The 17,432-nt window shown below is 53.1% G+C and overlaps 31 non-coding genes across 31 annotated transcripts; 6 read left to right on the plus strand and 25 right to left on the minus strand.

The window, feature by feature from the left end:
• Nucleotides 1-98: 98 nt before the first annotated feature.
• On the minus strand, nucleotides 99-172 carry Trnai-aau. Its single transcript has one exon. It is a non-coding gene; the product is annotated as a tRNA-Ile (tRNA).
• A 198-nt stretch (nucleotides 173-370) lies between these two features.
• Trnae-uuc lies at nucleotides 371-442 on the minus strand. The gene has a single exon. It is a non-coding gene; the product is annotated as a tRNA-Glu (tRNA).
• A 305-nt stretch (nucleotides 443-747) lies between these two features.
• Nucleotides 748-820, minus strand: Trnam-cau. Its single transcript has one exon. It is a non-coding gene; the product is annotated as a tRNA-Met (tRNA).
• A 381-nt stretch (nucleotides 821-1,201) lies between these two features.
• Nucleotides 1,202-1,272, minus strand: Trnag-gcc. Its single transcript has one exon. It is a non-coding gene; the product is annotated as a tRNA-Gly (tRNA).
• A 342-nt stretch (nucleotides 1,273-1,614) lies between these two features.
• On the plus strand, nucleotides 1,615-1,686 carry Trnag-ucc. Its single transcript has one exon. It is a non-coding gene; the product is annotated as a tRNA-Gly (tRNA).
• Nucleotides 1,687-2,279: 593 nt separating this feature from the next.
• Trnai-aau lies at nucleotides 2,280-2,353 on the minus strand. Its single transcript has one exon. It is a non-coding gene; the product is annotated as a tRNA-Ile (tRNA).
• A 198-nt stretch (nucleotides 2,354-2,551) lies between these two features.
• On the minus strand, nucleotides 2,552-2,623 carry Trnae-uuc. Its single transcript has one exon. It is a non-coding gene; the product is annotated as a tRNA-Glu (tRNA).
• Nucleotides 2,624-2,928: 305 nt separating this feature from the next.
• Trnam-cau lies at nucleotides 2,929-3,001 on the minus strand. The gene has a single exon. It is a non-coding gene; the product is annotated as a tRNA-Met (tRNA).
• Nucleotides 3,002-3,382: 381 nt separating this feature from the next.
• On the minus strand, nucleotides 3,383-3,453 carry Trnag-gcc. Its single transcript has one exon. It is a non-coding gene; the product is annotated as a tRNA-Gly (tRNA).
• A 342-nt stretch (nucleotides 3,454-3,795) lies between these two features.
• Trnag-ucc lies at nucleotides 3,796-3,867 on the plus strand. Its single transcript has one exon. It is a non-coding gene; the product is annotated as a tRNA-Gly (tRNA).
• Nucleotides 3,868-4,460: 593 nt separating this feature from the next.
• On the minus strand, nucleotides 4,461-4,534 carry Trnai-aau. Its single transcript has one exon. It is a non-coding gene; the product is annotated as a tRNA-Ile (tRNA).
• A 198-nt stretch (nucleotides 4,535-4,732) lies between these two features.
• Nucleotides 4,733-4,804, minus strand: Trnae-uuc. Its single transcript has one exon. It is a non-coding gene; the product is annotated as a tRNA-Glu (tRNA).
• A 305-nt stretch (nucleotides 4,805-5,109) lies between these two features.
• Nucleotides 5,110-5,182, minus strand: Trnam-cau. The gene has a single exon. It is a non-coding gene; the product is annotated as a tRNA-Met (tRNA).
• A 381-nt stretch (nucleotides 5,183-5,563) lies between these two features.
• Trnag-gcc lies at nucleotides 5,564-5,634 on the minus strand. The gene has a single exon. It is a non-coding gene; the product is annotated as a tRNA-Gly (tRNA).
• A 342-nt stretch (nucleotides 5,635-5,976) lies between these two features.
• On the plus strand, nucleotides 5,977-6,048 carry Trnag-ucc. Its single transcript has one exon. It is a non-coding gene; the product is annotated as a tRNA-Gly (tRNA).
• Nucleotides 6,049-6,641: 593 nt separating this feature from the next.
• On the minus strand, nucleotides 6,642-6,715 carry Trnai-aau. The gene has a single exon. It is a non-coding gene; the product is annotated as a tRNA-Ile (tRNA).
• Nucleotides 6,716-6,913: 198 nt separating this feature from the next.
• On the minus strand, nucleotides 6,914-6,985 carry Trnae-uuc. Its single transcript has one exon. It is a non-coding gene; the product is annotated as a tRNA-Glu (tRNA).
• Nucleotides 6,986-7,290: 305 nt separating this feature from the next.
• On the minus strand, nucleotides 7,291-7,363 carry Trnam-cau. Its single transcript has one exon. It is a non-coding gene; the product is annotated as a tRNA-Met (tRNA).
• Nucleotides 7,364-7,744: 381 nt separating this feature from the next.
• Nucleotides 7,745-7,815, minus strand: Trnag-gcc. Its single transcript has one exon. It is a non-coding gene; the product is annotated as a tRNA-Gly (tRNA).
• A 342-nt stretch (nucleotides 7,816-8,157) lies between these two features.
• Trnag-ucc lies at nucleotides 8,158-8,229 on the plus strand. Its single transcript has one exon. It is a non-coding gene; the product is annotated as a tRNA-Gly (tRNA).
• Nucleotides 8,230-8,822: 593 nt separating this feature from the next.
• On the minus strand, nucleotides 8,823-8,896 carry Trnai-aau. The gene has a single exon. It is a non-coding gene; the product is annotated as a tRNA-Ile (tRNA).
• Nucleotides 8,897-9,094: 198 nt separating this feature from the next.
• On the minus strand, nucleotides 9,095-9,166 carry Trnae-uuc. Its single transcript has one exon. It is a non-coding gene; the product is annotated as a tRNA-Glu (tRNA).
• Nucleotides 9,167-9,471: 305 nt separating this feature from the next.
• On the minus strand, nucleotides 9,472-9,544 carry Trnam-cau. The gene has a single exon. It is a non-coding gene; the product is annotated as a tRNA-Met (tRNA).
• Nucleotides 9,545-9,925: 381 nt separating this feature from the next.
• Nucleotides 9,926-9,996, minus strand: Trnag-gcc. Its single transcript has one exon. It is a non-coding gene; the product is annotated as a tRNA-Gly (tRNA).
• Nucleotides 9,997-10,338: 342 nt separating this feature from the next.
• On the plus strand, nucleotides 10,339-10,410 carry Trnag-ucc. Its single transcript has one exon. It is a non-coding gene; the product is annotated as a tRNA-Gly (tRNA).
• Nucleotides 10,411-11,003: 593 nt separating this feature from the next.
• On the minus strand, nucleotides 11,004-11,077 carry Trnai-aau. The gene has a single exon. It is a non-coding gene; the product is annotated as a tRNA-Ile (tRNA).
• Nucleotides 11,078-11,275: 198 nt separating this feature from the next.
• Nucleotides 11,276-11,347, minus strand: Trnae-uuc. Its single transcript has one exon. It is a non-coding gene; the product is annotated as a tRNA-Glu (tRNA).
• Nucleotides 11,348-11,652: 305 nt separating this feature from the next.
• Nucleotides 11,653-11,725, minus strand: Trnam-cau. The gene has a single exon. It is a non-coding gene; the product is annotated as a tRNA-Met (tRNA).
• A 381-nt stretch (nucleotides 11,726-12,106) lies between these two features.
• Nucleotides 12,107-12,177, minus strand: Trnag-gcc. The gene has a single exon. It is a non-coding gene; the product is annotated as a tRNA-Gly (tRNA).
• A 342-nt stretch (nucleotides 12,178-12,519) lies between these two features.
• Trnag-ucc lies at nucleotides 12,520-12,591 on the plus strand. Its single transcript has one exon. It is a non-coding gene; the product is annotated as a tRNA-Gly (tRNA).
• A 593-nt stretch (nucleotides 12,592-13,184) lies between these two features.
• On the minus strand, nucleotides 13,185-13,258 carry Trnai-aau. The gene has a single exon. It is a non-coding gene; the product is annotated as a tRNA-Ile (tRNA).
• Between the last annotated feature and the right edge of the window lie 4,174 nt (nucleotides 13,259-17,432).

Below are 17,432 nucleotides of genomic sequence, written 5' to 3' on the forward strand. Positions count from 1 at the left end.
CGGATCCTCTGTCAACTTCCACGCAGGGTGATGATCTTCTGGTCATCACACTCGCCAGCTGAAATCGGCGCTGCCTTTTCGTAGTAGTAAAGGAGTAGTGGCCCGTGGGGGGATCGAACCCACGACCTTCGCGTTATTAGCACGACGCTCTAACCAACTGAGCTAACGGGCCTCGGCAGATGCAGTTGCTCAGCCCTACGCTGGAAACAGGTGGCATGAAGCCATACACCATTTCTATGGTCGTCGTGTGTCTGCTTCCCTAGTCTATATTCTGCTGACGGTCACGAAACAGTAGCTATATTGCGAGCAGGACGGGAAACGGCCGCTCGGACAGCTCAAACCTGTCACGATTCGTGTGGAAAAAATTCCGTTCCGGTACCGGGAATCGAACCCGGGCCTCCTGGGTGAAAGCCAGGTATCCTAGCCACTAGACCACACCGGATGCGGCCGTTTCGTTCGACCGTTCGTACGGTCGCTTGTCGCATTTCGTGTCGAGTGCCGCGTCGGCGCCCCTCTCTCTTTGCGAGCATCTTTGCACATAGTGACTGGCAAGGCGCGCACCTCAAACGTCGCAGAGCAATGCTTTTGGCTTCATGCTCTGCTGGGAGAAGAGGAAAAGGGAAGCTGTAAGTAGCAATAACAGGAAGTAAACATTTTCCCGCTGAAGCGTTGAAACGTTGTGGATAACAAACAAGAAATACGTTGGCGCCCTAGCAACAGCACCACCATCAGTCACAGAAAATTAAATGCCCCGGGTGAGGATCGAACTCACGACCTTAAGATTATGAGACTTACGCGCTGCCTACTGCGCTACCGAGGCACGGGTGCACCGCTTGTCCTGCAAACTGGGTAAATGCCGTACCCAATATTAGACGTAGAGACACTGTACTTCCTGGATAACGTGTTCTGTTGCTACACGTGCACTGCCGGCCCAGTTGATTGCGGTGCTGCTGCAGCTGTTGCAACGATAGGCAGCACTCCTTGTCGTTAAAGTTCAGAGCCTCGGAGGCACCCGGACCCGGCAACTTGTGAGGCCAGGCCGACGCTAGTCTGTAGAACATGATGCGAGCGTCCTAGTGGGGACCCGCGAGTGCTGCGTTCTCGGTCCTTCTCAAGGGAAATCCAGCTACACATTCTTGTGGATCGTGCATCTCAAGCGCTCAAGCCACGCGGCAGCATCATCGCGGGAAAAGCAAAATGATGCATCGGCCGGGAATCGAACCCGGGCCGCCCGCGTGGCAGGCGAGCATTCTACCACTGAACCACCGATGCTGGGGCCAGCGGTAACTTGACGCTGCTTCCCGAGCAGATGTCTCAAGGGAAAGTGGGACTGCCGTCAAGCGCCGTAGCATTCTGTGGGAAAGATGCTGCAGACGCTGAATCCTGCACTGCACTGCTTAAAAATGCCGCCAGAACGCGGTCCTCTGCGTACTCTTGCGTCGCCGGCGCCCAACTCTTGCCAAAGGATGCGAAATGTGCGCGGATACGCTGTCCGAATGCGTCTGGATGTGCTCCCCTAGCCTGCCTCGAAATGCGCCTGCCAGGTACGATCACCTTCCGCCGCTGCCGACTGGCGGGAAGCCGACACAGCGCGGACGCGCGGCGCTCGCTTGTGCGGTGGTGGTGTAATGGTCAGCATAGTTGCCTTCCAAGCAGTTGATCCGGGTTCGATTCCCGGCCACCGCAGCAGGCTTTTAATTTCGCGTATGAGTACTTTCGCCACGCGCTCTTAAATTATTGTTTTTTCGCCCTCTTACTCGCTGCATACCAGCCCTTAGTGTGTCTCGACTTGTCTCGACTTTGCTCAGCTGACGCGAGAGCTGGCGCTCTCAAATCGGCCTTTATCAAGACGACAAGCACGAGAAACGACTGAGAGAGCTAAGGAGAGGCGAGGCGATGGACACACAGCACGCCCCCTTCATTTCACGGTGGCGTCTCCCTGACCGAATCGGGCTGTAGCTCCGAAAACAAAGGAGAAACAAAAATAGGAAGTAAAAGTGCAAATAGTGCCCTGTGTTCCCATGCGCTCACCCGCCCAAGTACTGACAAGGGCCAAAGTTGTTACGCATCGGCAATCGGACATTTTCTTTCATTTTCTCTTTATCGGTTGAGAACCAGTGTATTCAAGATATTATGGCCATTGCCGAGTGAATGCTGTAGCGCTTCCCGACGAGTCGGGTTCGGATCCTCTGTCAACTTCCACGCAGGGTGATGATCTTCTGGTCATCACACTCGCCAGCTGAAATCGGCGCTGCCTTTTCGTAGTAGTAAAGGAGTAGTGGCCCGTGGGGGGATCGAACCCACGACCTTCGCGTTATTAGCACGACGCTCTAACCAACTGAGCTAACGGGCCTCGGCAGATGCAGTTGCTCAGCCCTACGCTGGAAACAGGTGGCATGAAGCCATACACCATTTCTATGGTCGTCGTGTGTCTGCTTCCCTAGTCTATATTCTGCTGACGGTCACGAAACAGTAGCTATATTGCGAGCAGGACGGGAAACGGCCGCTCGGACAGCTCAAACCTGTCACGATTCGTGTGGAAAAAATTCCGTTCCGGTACCGGGAATCGAACCCGGGCCTCCTGGGTGAAAGCCAGGTATCCTAGCCACTAGACCACACCGGATGCGGCCGTTTCGTTCGACCGTTCGTACGGTCGCTTGTCGCATTTCGTGTCGAGTGCCGCGTCGGCGCCCCTCTCTCTTTGCGAGCATCTTTGCACATAGTGACTGGCAAGGCGCGCACCTCAAACGTCGCAGAGCAATGCTTTTGGCTTCATGCTCTGCTGGGAGAAGAGGAAAAGGGAAGCTGTAAGTAGCAATAACAGGAAGTAAACATTTTCCCGCTGAAGCGTTGAAACGTTGTGGATAACAAACAAGAAATACGTTGGCGCCCTAGCAACAGCACCACCATCAGTCACAGAAAATTAAATGCCCCGGGTGAGGATCGAACTCACGACCTTAAGATTATGAGACTTACGCGCTGCCTACTGCGCTACCGAGGCACGGGTGCACCGCTTGTCCTGCAAACTGGGTAAATGCCGTACCCAATATTAGACGTAGAGACACTGTACTTCCTGGATAACGTGTTCTGTTGCTACACGTGCACTGCCGGCCCAGTTGATTGCGGTGCTGCTGCAGCTGTTGCAACGATAGGCAGCACTCCTTGTCGTTAAAGTTCAGAGCCTCGGAGGCACCCGGACCCGGCAACTTGTGAGGCCAGGCCGACGCTAGTCTGTAGAACATGATGCGAGCGTCCTAGTGGGGACCCGCGAGTGCTGCGTTCTCGGTCCTTCTCAAGGGAAATCCAGCTACACATTCTTGTGGATCGTGCATCTCAAGCGCTCAAGCCACGCGGCAGCATCATCGCGGGAAAAGCAAAATGATGCATCGGCCGGGAATCGAACCCGGGCCGCCCGCGTGGCAGGCGAGCATTCTACCACTGAACCACCGATGCTGGGGCCAGCGGTAACTTGACGCTGCTTCCCGAGCAGATGTCTCAAGGGAAAGTGGGACTGCCGTCAAGCGCCGTAGCATTCTGTGGGAAAGATGCTGCAGACGCTGAATCCTGCACTGCACTGCTTAAAAATGCCGCCAGAACGCGGTCCTCTGCGTACTCTTGCGTCGCCGGCGCCCAACTCTTGCCAAAGGATGCGAAATGTGCGCGGATACGCTGTCCGAATGCGTCTGGATGTGCTCCCCTAGCCTGCCTCGAAATGCGCCTGCCAGGTACGATCACCTTCCGCCGCTGCCGACTGGCGGGAAGCCGACACAGCGCGGACGCGCGGCGCTCGCTTGTGCGGTGGTGGTGTAATGGTCAGCATAGTTGCCTTCCAAGCAGTTGATCCGGGTTCGATTCCCGGCCACCGCAGCAGGCTTTTAATTTCGCGTATGAGTACTTTCGCCACGCGCTCTTAAATTATTGTTTTTTCGCCCTCTTACTCGCTGCATACCAGCCCTTAGTGTGTCTCGACTTGTCTCGACTTTGCTCAGCTGACGCGAGAGCTGGCGCTCTCAAATCGGCCTTTATCAAAACGACAAGCACGAGAAACGACTGAGAGAGCTAAGGAGAGGCGAGGCGATGGACACACAGCACGCCCCCTTCATTTCACGGTGGCGTCTCCCTGACCGAATCGGGCTGTAGCTCCGAAAACAAAGGAGAAACAAAAATAGGAAGTAAAAGTGCAAATAGTGCCCTGTGTTCCCATGCGCTCACCCGCCCAAGTACTGACAAGGGCCAAAGTTGTTACGCATCGGCAATCGGACATTTTCTTTCATTTTCTCTTTATCGGTTGAGAACCAGTGTATTCAAGATATTATGGCCATTGCCGAGTGAATGCTGTAGCGCTTCCCGACGAGTCGGGTTCGGATCCTCTGTCAACTTCCACGCAGGGTGATGATCTTCTGGTCATCACACTCGCCAGCTGAAATCGGCGCTGCCTTTTCGTAGTAGTAAAGGAGTAGTGGCCCGTGGGGGGATCGAACCCACGACCTTCGCGTTATTAGCACGACGCTCTAACCAACTGAGCTAACGGGCCTCGGCAGATGCAGTTGCTCAGCCCTACGCTGGAAACAGGTGGCATGAAGCCATACACCATTTCTATGGTCGTCGTGTGTCTGCTTCCCTAGTCTATATTCTGCTGACGGTCACGAAACAGTAGCTATATTGCGAGCAGGACGGGAAACGGCCGCTCGGACAGCTCAAACCTGTCACGATTCGTGTGGAAAAAATTCCGTTCCGGTACCGGGAATCGAACCCGGGCCTCCTGGGTGAAAGCCAGGTATCCTAGCCACTAGACCACACCGGATGCGGCCGTTTCGTTCGACCGTTCGTACGGTCGCTTGTCGCATTTCGTGTCGAGTGCCGCGTCGGCGCCCCTCTCTCTTTGCGAGCATCTTTGCACATAGTGACTGGCAAGGCGCGCACCTCAAACGTCGCAGAGCAATGCTTTTGGCTTCATGCTCTGCTGGGAGAAGAGGAAAAGGGAAGCTGTAAGTAGCAATAACAGGAAGTAAACATTTTCCCGCTGAAGCGTTGAAACGTTGTGGATAACAAACAAGAAATACGTTGGCGCCCTAGCAACAGCACCACCATCAGTCACAGAAAATTAAATGCCCCGGGTGAGGATCGAACTCACGACCTTAAGATTATGAGACTTACGCGCTGCCTACTGCGCTACCGAGGCACGGGTGCACCGCTTGTCCTGCAAACTGGGTAAATGCCGTACCCAATATTAGACGTAGAGACACTGTACTTCCTGGATAACGTGTTCTGTTGCTACACGTGCTCTGCCGGCCCAGTTGATTGCGGTGCTGCTGCAGCTGTTGCAACGATAGGCAGCACTCCTTGTCGTTAAAGTTCAGAGCCTCGGAGGCACCCGGACCCGGCAACTTGTGAGGCCAGGCCGACGCTAGTCTGTAGAACATGATGCGAGCGTCCTAGTGGGGACCCGCGAGTGCTGCGTTCTCGGTCCTTCTCAAGGGAAATCCAGCTACACATTCTTGTGGATCGTGCATCTCAAGCGCTCAAGCCACGCGGCAGCATCATCGCGGGAAAAGCAAAATGATGCATCGGCCGGGAATCGAACCCGGGCCGCCCGCGTGGCAGGCGAGCATTCTACCACTGAACCACCGATGCTGGGGCCAGCGGTAACTTGACGCTGCTTCCCGAGCAGATGTCTCAAGGGAAAGTGGGACTGCCGTCAAGCGCCGTAGCATTCTGTGGGAAAGATGCTGCAGACGCTGAATCCTGCACTGCACTGCTTAAAAATGCCGCCAGAACGCGGTCCTCTGCGTACTCTTGCGTCGCCGGCGCCCAACTCTTGCCAAAGGATGCGAAATGTGCGCGGATACGCTGTCCGAATGCGTCTGGATGTGCTCCCCTAGCCTGCCTCGAAATGCGCCTGCCAGGTACGATCACCTTCCGCCGCTGCCGACTGGCGGGAAGCCGACACAGCGCGGACGCGCGGCGCTCGCTTGTGCGGTGGTGGTGTAATGGTCAGCATAGTTGCCTTCCAAGCAGTTGATCCGGGTTCGATTCCCGGCCACCGCAGCAGGCTTTTAATTTCGCGTATGAGTACTTTCGCCACGCGCTCTTAAATTATTGTTTTTTCGCCCTCTTACTCGCTGCATACCAGCCCTTAGTGTGTCTCGACTTGTCTCGACTTTGCTCAGCTGACGCGAGCGCTGGCGCTCTCAAATCGGCCTTTATCAAAACGACAAGCACGAGAAACGACTGAGAGAGCTAAGGAGAGGCGAGGCGATGGACACACAGCACGCCCCCTTCATTTCACGGTGGCGTCTCCCTGACCGAATCGGGCTGTAGCTCCGAAAACAAAGGAGAAACAAAAATAGGAAGTAAAAGTGCAAATAGTGCCCTGTGTTCCCATGCGCTCACCCGCCCAAGTACTGACAAGGGCCAAAGTTGTTACGCATCGGCAATCGGACATTTTCTTTCATTTTCTCTTTATCGGTTGAGAACCAGTGTATTCAAGATATTATGGCCATTGCCGAGTGAATGCTGTAGCGCTTCCCGACGAGTCGGGTTCGGATCCTCTGTCAACTTCCACGCAGGGTGATGATCTTCTGGTCATCACACTCGCCAGCTGAAATCGGCGCTGCCTTTTCGTAGTAGTAAAGGAGTAGTGGCCCGTGGGGGGATCGAACCCACGACCTTCGCGTTATTAGCACGACGCTCTAACCAACTGAGCTAACGGGCCTCGGCAGATGCAGTTGCTCAGCCCTACGCTGGAAACAGGTGGCATGAAGCCATACACCATTTCTATGGTCGTCGTGTGTCTGCTTCCCTAGTCTATATTCTGCTGACGGTCACGAAACAGTAGCTATATTGCGAGCAGGACGGGAAACGGCCGCTCGGACAGCTCAAACCTGTCACGATTCGTGTGGAAAAAATTCCGTTCCGGTACCGGGAATCGAACCCGGGCCTCCTGGGTGAAAGCCAGGTATCCTAGCCACTAGACCACACCGGATGCGGCCGTTTCGTTCGACCGTTCGTACGGTCGCTTGTCGCATTTCGTGTCGAGTGCCGCGTCGGCGCCCCTCTCTCTTTGCGAGCATCTTTGCACATAGTGACTGGCAAGGCGCGCACCTCAAACGTCGCAGAGCAATGCTTTTGGCTTCATGCTCTGCTGGGAGAAGAGGAAAAGGGAAGCTGTAAGTAGCAATAACAGGAAGTAAACATTTTCCCGCTGAAGCGTTGAAACGTTGTGGATAACAAACAAGAAATACGTTGGCGCCCTAGCAACAGCACCACCATCAGTCACAGAAAATTAAATGCCCCGGGTGAGGATCGAACTCACGACCTTAAGATTATGAGACTTACGCGCTGCCTACTGCGCTACCGAGGCACGGGTGCACCGCTTGTCCTGCAAACTGGGTAAATGCCGTACCCAATATTAGACGTAGAGACACTGTACTTCCTGGATAACGTGTTCTGTTGCTACACGTGCACTGCCGGCCCAGTTGATTGCGGTGCTGCTGCAGCTGTTGCAACGATAGGCAGCACTCCTTGTCGTTAAAGTTCAGAGCCTCGGAGGCACCCGGACCCGGCAACTTGTGAGGCCAGGCCGACGCTAGTCTGTAGAACATGATGCGAGCGTCCTAGTGGGGACCCGCGAGTGCTGCGTTCTCGGTCCTTCTCAAGGGAAATCCAGCTACACATTCTTGTGGATCGTGCATCTCAAGCGCTCAAGCCACGCGGCAGCATCATCGCGGGAAAAGCAAAATGATGCATCGGCCGGGAATCGAACCCGGGCCGCCCGCGTGGCAGGCGAGCATTCTACCACTGAACCACCGATGCTGGGGCCAGCGGTAACTTGACGCTGCTTCCCGAGCAGATGTCTCAAGGGAAAGTGGGACTGCCGTCAAGCGCCGTAGCATTCTGTGGGAAAGATGCTGCAGACGCTGAATCCTGCACTGCACTGCTTAAAAATGCCGCCAGAACGCGGTCCTCTGCGTACTCTTGCGTCGCCGGCGCCCAACTCTTGCCAAAGGATGCGAAATGTGCGCGGATACGCTGTCCGAATGCGTCTGGATGTGCTCCCCTAGCCTGCCTCGAAATGCGCCTGCCAGGTACGATCACCTTCCGCCGCTGCCGACTGGCGGGAAGCCGACACAGCGCGGACGCGCGGCGCTCGCTTGTGCGGTGGTGGTGTAATGGTCAGCATAGTTGCCTTCCAAGCAGTTGATCCGGGTTCGATTCCCGGCCACCGCAGCAGGCTTTTAATTTCGCGTATGAGTACTTTCGCCACGCGCTCTTAAATTATTGTTTTTTCGCCCTCTTACTCGCTGCATACCAGCCCTTAGTGTGTCTCGACTTGTCTCGACTTTGCTCAGCTGACGCGAGAGCTGGCGCTCTCAAATCGGCCTTTATCAAAACGACAAGCACGAGAAACGACTGAGAGAGCTAAGGAGAGGCGAGGCGATGGACACACAGCACGCCCCCTTCATTTCACGGTGGCGTCTCCCTGACCGAATCGGGCTGTAGCTCCGAAAACAAAGGAGAAACAAAAATAGGAAGTAAAAGTGCAAATAGTGCCCTGTGTTCCCATGCGCTCACCCGCCCAAGTACTGACAAGGGCCAAAGTTGTTACGCATCGGCAATCGGACATTTTCTTTCATTTTCTCTTTATCGGTTGAGAACCAGTGTATTCAAGATATTATGGCCATTGCCGAGTGAATGCTGTAGCGCTTCCCGACGAGTCGGGTTCGGATCCTCTGTCAACTTCCACGCAGGGTGATGATCTTCTGGTCATCACACTCGCCAGCTGAAATCGGCGCTGCCTTTTCGTAGTAGTAAAGGAGTAGTGGCCCGTGGGGGGATCGAACCCACGACCTTCGCGTTATTAGCACGACGCTCTAACCAACTGAGCTAACGGGCCTCGGCAGATGCAGTTGCTCAGCCCTACGCTGGAAACAGGTGGCATGAAGCCATACACCATTTCTATGGTCGTCGTGTGTCTGCTTCCCTAGTCTATATTCTGCTGACGGTCACGAAACAGTAGCTATATTGCGAGCAGGACGGGAAACGGCCGCTCGGACAGCTCAAACCTGTCACGATTCGTGTGGAAAAAATTCCGTTCCGGTACCGGGAATCGAAACCGGGCCTCCTGGGTGAAAGCCAGGTATCCTAGCCACTAGACCACACCGGATGCGGCCGTTTCGTTCGACCGTTCGTACGGTCGCTTGTCGCATTTCGTGTCGAGTGCCGCGTCGGCGCCCCTCTCTCTTTGCGAGCATCTTTGCACATAGTGACTGGCAAGGCGCGCACCTCAAACGTCGCAGAGCAATGCTTTTGGCTTCATGCTCTGCTGGGAGAAGAGGAAAAGGGAAGCTGTAAGTAGCAATAACAGGAAGTAAACATTTTCCCGCTGAAGCGTTGAAACGTTGTGGATAACAAACAAGAAATACGTTGGCGCCCTAGCAACAGCACCACCATCAGTCACAGAAAATTAAATGCCCCGGGTGAGGATCGAACTCACGACCTTAAGATTATGAGACTTACGCGCTGCCTACTGCGCTACCGAGGCACGGGTGCACCGCTTGTCCTGCAAACTGGGTAAATGCCGTACCCAATATTAGACGTAGAGACACTGTACTTCCTGGATAACGTGTTCTGTTGCTACACGTGCACTGCCGGCCCAGTTGATTGCGGTGCTGCTGCAGCTGTTGCAACGATAGGCAGCACTCCTTGTCGTTAAAGTTCAGAGCCTCGGAGGCACCCGGACCCGGCAACTTGTGAGGCCAGGCCGACGCTAGTCTGTAGAACATGATGCGAGCGTCCTAGTGGGGACCCGCGAGTGCTGCGTTCTCGGTCCTTCTCAAGGGAAATCCAGCTACACATTCTTGTGGATCGTGCATCTCAAGCGCTCAAGCCACGCGGCAGCATCATCGCGGGAAAAGCAAAATGATGCATCGGCCGGGAATCGAACCCGGGCCGCCCGCGTGGCAGGCGAGCATTCTACCACTGAACCACCGATACTGGGGCCAGCGGTAACTTGACGCTGCTTCCCGAGCAGATGTCTCAAGGGAAAGTGGGACTGCCGTCAAGCGCCGTAGCATTCTGTGGGAAAGATGCTGCAGACGCTGAATCCTGCACTGCACTGCTTAAAAATGCCGCCAGAACGCGGTCCTCTGCGTACTCTTGCGTCGCCGGCGCCCAACTCTTGCCAAAGGATGCGAAATGTGCGCGGATACGCTGTCCGAATGCGTCTGGATGTGCTCCCCTAGCCTGCCTCGAAATGCGCCTGCCAGGTACGATCACCTTCCGCCGCTGCCGACTGGCGGGAAGCCGACACAGCGCGGACGCGCGGCGCTCGCTTGTGCGGTGGTGGTGTAATGGTCAGCATAGTTGCCTTCCAAGCAGTTGATCCGGGTTCGATTCCCGGCCACCGCAGCAGGCTTTTAATTTCGCGTATGAGTACTTTCGCCACGCGCTCTTAAATTATTGTTTTTTCGCCCTCTTACTCGCTGCATACCAGCCCTTAGTGTGTCTCGACTTGTCTCGACTTTGCTCAGCTGACGCGAGAGCTGGCGCTCTCAAATCGGCCTTTATCAAAACGACAAGCACGAGAAACGACTGAGAGAGCTAAGGAGAGGCGAGGCGATGGACACACAGCACGCCCCCTTCATTTCACGGTGGCGTCTCCCTGACCGAATCGGGCTGTAGCTCCGAAAACAAAGGAGAAACAAAAATAGGAAGTAAAAGTGCAAATAGTGCCCTGTGTTCCCATGCGCTCACCCGCCCAAGTACTGACAAGGGCCAAAGTTGTTACGCATCGGCAATCGGACATTTTCTTTCATTTTCTCTTTATCGGTTGAGAACCAGTGTATTCAAGATATTATGGCCATTGCCGAGTGAATGCTGTAGCGCTTCCCGACGAGTCGGGTTCGGATCCTCTGTCAACTTCCACGCAGGGTGATGATCTTCTGGTCATCACACTCGCCAGCTGAAATCGGCGCTGCCTTTTCGTAGTAGTAAAGGAGTAGTGGCCCGTGGGGGGATCGAACCCACGACCTTCGCGTTATTAGCACGACGCTCTAACCAACTGAGCTAACGGGCCTCGGCAGATGCAGTTGCTCAGCCCTACGCTGGAAACAGGTGGCATGAAGCCATACACCATTTCTATGGTCGTCGTGTGTCTGCTTCCCTAGTCTATATTCTGCTGACGGTCACGAAACAGTAGCTATATTGCGAGCAGGACGGGAAACGGCCGCTCGGACAGCTCAAACCTGTCACGATTCGTGTGGAAAAAATTCCGTTCCGGTACCGGGAATCGAACCCGGGCCTCCTGGGTGAAAGCCAGGTATCCTAGCCACTAGACCACACCGGATGCGGCCGTTTCGTTCGACCGTTCGTACGGTCGCTTGTCGCATTTCGTGTCGAGTGCCGCGTCGGCGCCCCTCTCTCTTTGCGAGCATCTTTGCACATAGTGACTGGCAAGGCGCGCACCTCAAACGTCGCAGAGCAATGCTTCTGGCTTCATGCTCTGCTGGGAGAAGAGGAAAAGGGAAGCTGTAAGTAGCAATAACAGGAAGTAAACATTTTCCCGCTGAAGCGTTGAAACGTTGTGGATAACAAACAAGAAATACGTTGGCGCCCTAGCAACAGCACCACCATCAGTCACAGAAAATTAAATGCCCCGGGTGAGGATCGAACTCACGACCTTAAGATTATGAGACTTACGCGCTGCCTACTGCGCTACCGAGGCACGGGTGCACCGCTTGTCCTGCAAACTGGGTAAATGCCGTACCCAATATTAGACGTAGAGACACTGTACTTCCTGGATAACGTGTTCTGTTGCTACACGTGCACTGCCGGCCCAGTTGATTGCGGTGCTGCTGCAGCTGTTGCAACGATAGGCAGCACTCCTTGTCGTTAAAGTTCAGAGCCTCGGAGGCACCCGGACCCGGCAACTTGTGAGGCCAGGCCGACGCTAGTCTGTAGAACATGATGCGAGCGTCCTAGTGGGGACCCGCGAGTGCTGCGTTCTCGGTCCTTCTCAAGGGAAATCCAGCTACACATTCTTGTGGATCGTGCATCTCAAGCGCTCAAGCCACGCGGCAGCATCATCGCGGGAAAAGCAAAATGATGCATCGGCCGGGAATCGAACCCGGGCCGCCCGCGTGGCAGGCGAGCATTCTACCACTGAACCACCGATGCTGGGGCCAGCGGTAACTTGACGCTGCTTCCCGAGCAGATGTCTCAAGGGAAAGTGGGACTGCCGTCAAGCGCCGTAGCATTCTGTGGGAAAGATGCTGCAGACGCTGAATCCTGCACTGCACTGCTTAAAAATGCCGCCAGAACGCGGTCCTCTGCGTACTCTTGCGTCGCCGGCGCCCAACTCTTGCCAAAGGATGCGAAATGTGCGCGGATACGCTGTCCGAATGCGTCTGGATGTGCTCCCCTAGCCTGCCTCGAAATGCGCCTGCCAGGTACGATCACCTTCCGCCGCTGCCGACTGGCGGGAAGCCGACACAGCGCGGACGCGCGGCGCTCGCTTGTGCGGTGGTGGTGTAATGGTCAGCATAGTTGCCTTCCAAGCAGTTGATCCGGGTTCGATTCCCGGCCACCGCAGCAGGCTTTTAATTTCGCGTATGAGTACTTTCGCCACGCGCTCTTAAATTATTGTTTTTTCGCCCTCTTACTCGCTGCATACCAGCCCTTAGTGTGTCTCGACTTGTCTCGACTTTGCTCAGCTGACGCGAGAGCTGGCGCTCTCAAATCGGCCTTTATCAAGACGACAAGCACGAGAAACGACTGAGAGAGCTAAGGAGAGGCGAGGCGATGGACACACAGCACGCCCCCTTCATTTCACGGTGGCGTCTCCCTGACCGAATCGGGCTGTAGCTCCGAAAACAAAGGAGAAACAAAAATAGGAAGTAAAAGTGCAAATAGTGCCCTGTGTTCCCATGCGCTCACCCGCCCAAGTACTGACAAGGGCCAAAGTTGTTACGCATCGGCAATCGGACATTTTCTTTCATTTTCTCTTTATCGGTTGAGAACCAGTGTATTCAAGATATTATGGCCATTGCCGAGTGAATGCTGTAGCGCTTCCCGACGAGTCGGGTTCGGATCCTCTGTCAACTTCCACGCAGGGTGATGATCTTCTGGTCATCACACTCGCCAGCTGAAATCGGCGCTGCCTTTTCGTAGTAGTAAAGGAGTAGTGGCCCGTGGGGGGATCGAACCCACGACCTTCGCGTTATTAGCACGACGCTCTAACCAACTGAGCTAACGGGCCTCGGCAGATGCAGTTGCTCAGCCCTACGCTGGAAACAGGTGGCATGAAGCCATACACCATTTCTATGGTCGTCGTGTGTCTGCTTCCCTAGTCTATATTCTGCTGACGGTCACGAAACAGTAGCTATATTGCGAGCAGGACGGGAAACGGCCGCTCGGACAGCTCAAACCTGTCACGATTCGTGTGGAAAAAATTCCGTTCCGGTACCGGGAATCGAACCCGGGCCTCCTGGGTGAAAGCCAGGTATCCTAGCCACTTTTTTTTTTTTTTTTTTTTTTTTTTTTTTTTTTTCCTTTAGATCTTCAGTCTAACGCTCTCCCAACTTTTTTTTTTTTTAATTATTATTCCTCTAACGAATGTATCTATTGAAAAAAATATTAAAGAATATCCACAACACAGCCACTTCAAAAGAAGTACAGTACTGAAATTAAAATCCTAAAACATGACTATATAATGTAGACTGCTTACTGAAATAAAGATTAAAACACGAAAACTTCAGTCCTGGTGTAGAGAAGAAACATACATAATGGCGGCAAATCCAGAAACAGTATAAAAGAAAATGGCTCACACAGGTGACCTTAGCCAACACCCTCTCTTTCAAATGTCAGACTAAGCATATTGGCAAAATCATCTCGGAGGCCTGGCAATCGCAAGCGCTGCCAGTAAGCAGTAAGCATGTACTGCCGAAACGCTAGGTGTCCATCCTCTTCATGACAACTGTTGACAAAATGTACGAAATGGCCAATCAACCACATGACGGTATGGAGCTTCGTTCGTGGAAAAAAGGAAGAATCGGGCCGGACGATGATGTCAATAGTATAAGCGGCTTCAGCAGACCTAGTGACAAAAGCAAGTTGTTTCCTGAGCCAACGCCAATTAGCAAGGTGCCCACAGCAGGTGAATCGATGTTCAAGGGTATCCAGGAGACCACACCGAGTACAGGTGTCCGTGTCAGAAAGACCAATACGGTGCAGTCGTACATTGGTGGGAACCAAATTATTTATTACCCTATACCACGTGGACGCCACGGCCATAGAGTGGATCGGCAGACTAACATTCTTCCAGACGTTCCTCCAGGACACAGATGGAGACGCCAGTTCTATTGGATTGGGACCGGCCAGCCCCTCCCAGCGTGCAATCAAGCCCTTGGTCGTTGGCACCGGTCGCCGCAAGAAGACGTCACCGAGATAACTCACCGCAATGTAAAATTCCCGAATATGTTTCAACTTAAAATTTAGGCGTCCGACATCGACAGGTGGAGCAAGGCTCGCCGGACGCACAACAGTAAAAAGCCTGGATGTAATTGAAGTCACTTCTTGCGTAATAATTAGAGTCGTTCGGCGGACGTACAAAGCAGACGCCTTGCGAGTAATGTCAGAGAGGCCCAAGCCTCCGGAGATACGCGGTTTCGTCATAACGTCGTAACGTAACTTGAATAGATGGCCCTTCCATATAAACCTGCTAGACAATTGGCGCAACCTTTTCGCCACCATCATGGGAAGTGGGAACAGCTGAGCAACATAATAAGCTTTACATAGAACATAGGTGTCTAAAATTCTGACTTTTTGCAAAATGGTAGCAGAGCGCTGCTCATGGACCATCAGAGCCCCCTGTATCTTCTCGGTGACAGATTTCCAATTGAGAGCCGCCATTTTTAGAGGACTCCGATCAATGATAATCCCCAAGGACGTATGGCGATCGACAAAAGTGGCCCAAGGGACATCAGCATCGCGAAATCCTCGAATATCAATGAACTTACATTTACCCTGATTGAGACGCGCTCCAGAGACACGACAGTATGCATCAACTGCCCCTTTCAACAACGGGATATCATCACGTTGACGGAGGAGAACAACGACATCATCCGCATATGCCTTAACAGAGAGCTTCCCACCAGAGAGGGACATACCCTGAAGCTTGAGAGCAATAGTCCGAAGCAGCGGTTCCAGGGACAATACGAATAAAGACATAGAGAGCGGACTACCCTGAGGCACCCCGCAGCGGATAGCAATGGGCGGCGTCAGCTGCCCATTGACTGACACCCGAGCTGTTATTCCCCTATACAAATTGCCAAGAACACCACGTGATGAAGCGTTAAAACCTATTGTACCTAAAACACGATCTAAAAACATATGACTGACGTGATCAAAAGCCTTATAAAAATCAAGGAAGGCAAAGGCACAATGTACGTTTGTAACCGCCGCAACCGAGACAACATCCCGATAGTCGGCTACTGGTGTCAGAATAGATCTATCATGAAAACAACACTGATGTTCACCAATCACACCCCGAAGCAGAGAAGACAACCGGCTATTGAGCGCTCTAGCAGCTGTCTTATAGTCAAAATTCAGCAATGTGAGCGGACGAAGATTGGCAGCAGATAAACGACCAGAGGACTTTGGAATTAAAACAATTTTCCCTACTTTAAAATCGGCAGGCACATCCATCCCCCTGACAATCTCGTTTAAAATCTGCGTAAAAATGCCACCCAAAAGAGGCCAAAAACGGAGGTAAAATTCTTTAGGCAGGCCGTCTGGACCCGGCGATTTACTGGACGGAGAGCGAGCAATCAGATCGAAAACATCATCTACCTGGAACTCCCGGAGAAATTCGCCGTTCGCGTCAGGCGCGATCGTCGTAGTTAGATCCGCAAGGACATCATCCGAAAGAGACTCACCAGAATCATCGGCAGAATAGAGACTAGTGTAATACTGGTGAAGAGCACGAACCATTTCCTCCTGTGCAATAAGCTGCCGTCCATCATCCACCGTAAGAGAAGAGATGAAGGAGCGACGACGACGAGTCTGATGCCGTAGCAGGTGGTACATGGATGTCAGTTCACCTTCAACAAGAGAGTGAGGTTTCGACTTAACTCGCAGACCATCCATCTGTCGTCGTTTAAGGCTCAAGAGCTTGGCTTTAATACGACGAACATCATGGATCCGCAGAGGAGAGGTACCCGCCGCGTCATATAGTTCACGCAGGACCGAGTAGTAATATTCATACGTGTTCTTAACATCACGCGCCCTTGCAGCACAGTAAAAAATCAAAGTCTGACGAATCTTGGGCTTGGCAAACGCAGTCCACCAAACCAGCAAGGAGGGGTACCGCGGGACAGAGCGAAGACATCGCTCCCACACGCCACTTATAACATCATGCATAGCACTGTCGGCAAGGTGGGAAACATTTAACATCCACTGGGAACGATAAAGTTTTGCAGGTTGGTGACTAAGATTTACAGTTGCAGTAAAAGCACAATGGTCAGAAAAACTAGTAGGAATAACATCGACAGAAAGAATTTTATCACATAAAAAATTAGATAAATAGAATCTGTCGAGTCTACTGCATGAGGACGCGGTAAAAAACGTATATTTCACCAGGGTTGGATATTTGTGTTCCCAAACATCACACAGATGCATCGTACGAACTAAGTCATGTAAATCACGGCAATAATTAAAATTGGGGGACTGGTCTTCAGGGCGTAAAACACAATTAAAATCGCCTCCGAGCAGGAGACTCCGAGGACTCTGGCGCAATAGATAAATAAGCTCTTCTTTATAAAAGCGCGATCGAGCCACAGTGTGACCCGAACCAGAGGGGGCATACAAAACAACGAGGCGGAGATCAAAAAGACGACAACCAATCCCACGGCCAGAGTCAAGGAATTCAATGTCAGTAATAGGAATGCCCTCTCGAAAGAAAAGAGCAGTTCCTGTTGAATATTCCGGCGCGACATTAAAAACAGTTTGAAATCCAGGTAGAGAGAGATCAGAAAATAACACTTCCTGCAAAAACACTACGTCCGCACAGGCGTCATAAATAAACTGCCTCAAAGAGGCAATGCGAACGTCGGACTCAATACGGTTAACATTTAAGGTAAGAAAGGTGTATGCTTGAACCATAGAGAGAAAAGCGAGAAAAGAAATCACCTACACCGACGCACCAGCGTCACAGTCCATAGCAGGGGAGGCGGAGGCATCCGAGGGAGGGGGACTGCTACCCCGTTCCGCGGATCCCTTACGTTTCGGTTTTTTACGAACAGCATTAACGTTCGGCTGAACGCGTAACTTGCGTCGGCTGACGGGCAAGGAAGCTTCAGCCGCCGGTGACGTAGGAGGGTCAAGTTCTGTATCCGACACCACCCGCGCCGGTCCACATGCGGGATCCGGGGTCG

Source organism: Schistocerca piceifrons, chromosome 2 (genome assembly GCF_021461385.2).
Source record: "Schistocerca piceifrons isolate TAMUIC-IGC-003096 chromosome 2, iqSchPice1.1, whole genome shotgun sequence".
NCBI lineage: Eukaryota > Metazoa > Arthropoda > Insecta > Orthoptera > Acrididae > Schistocerca > Schistocerca piceifrons.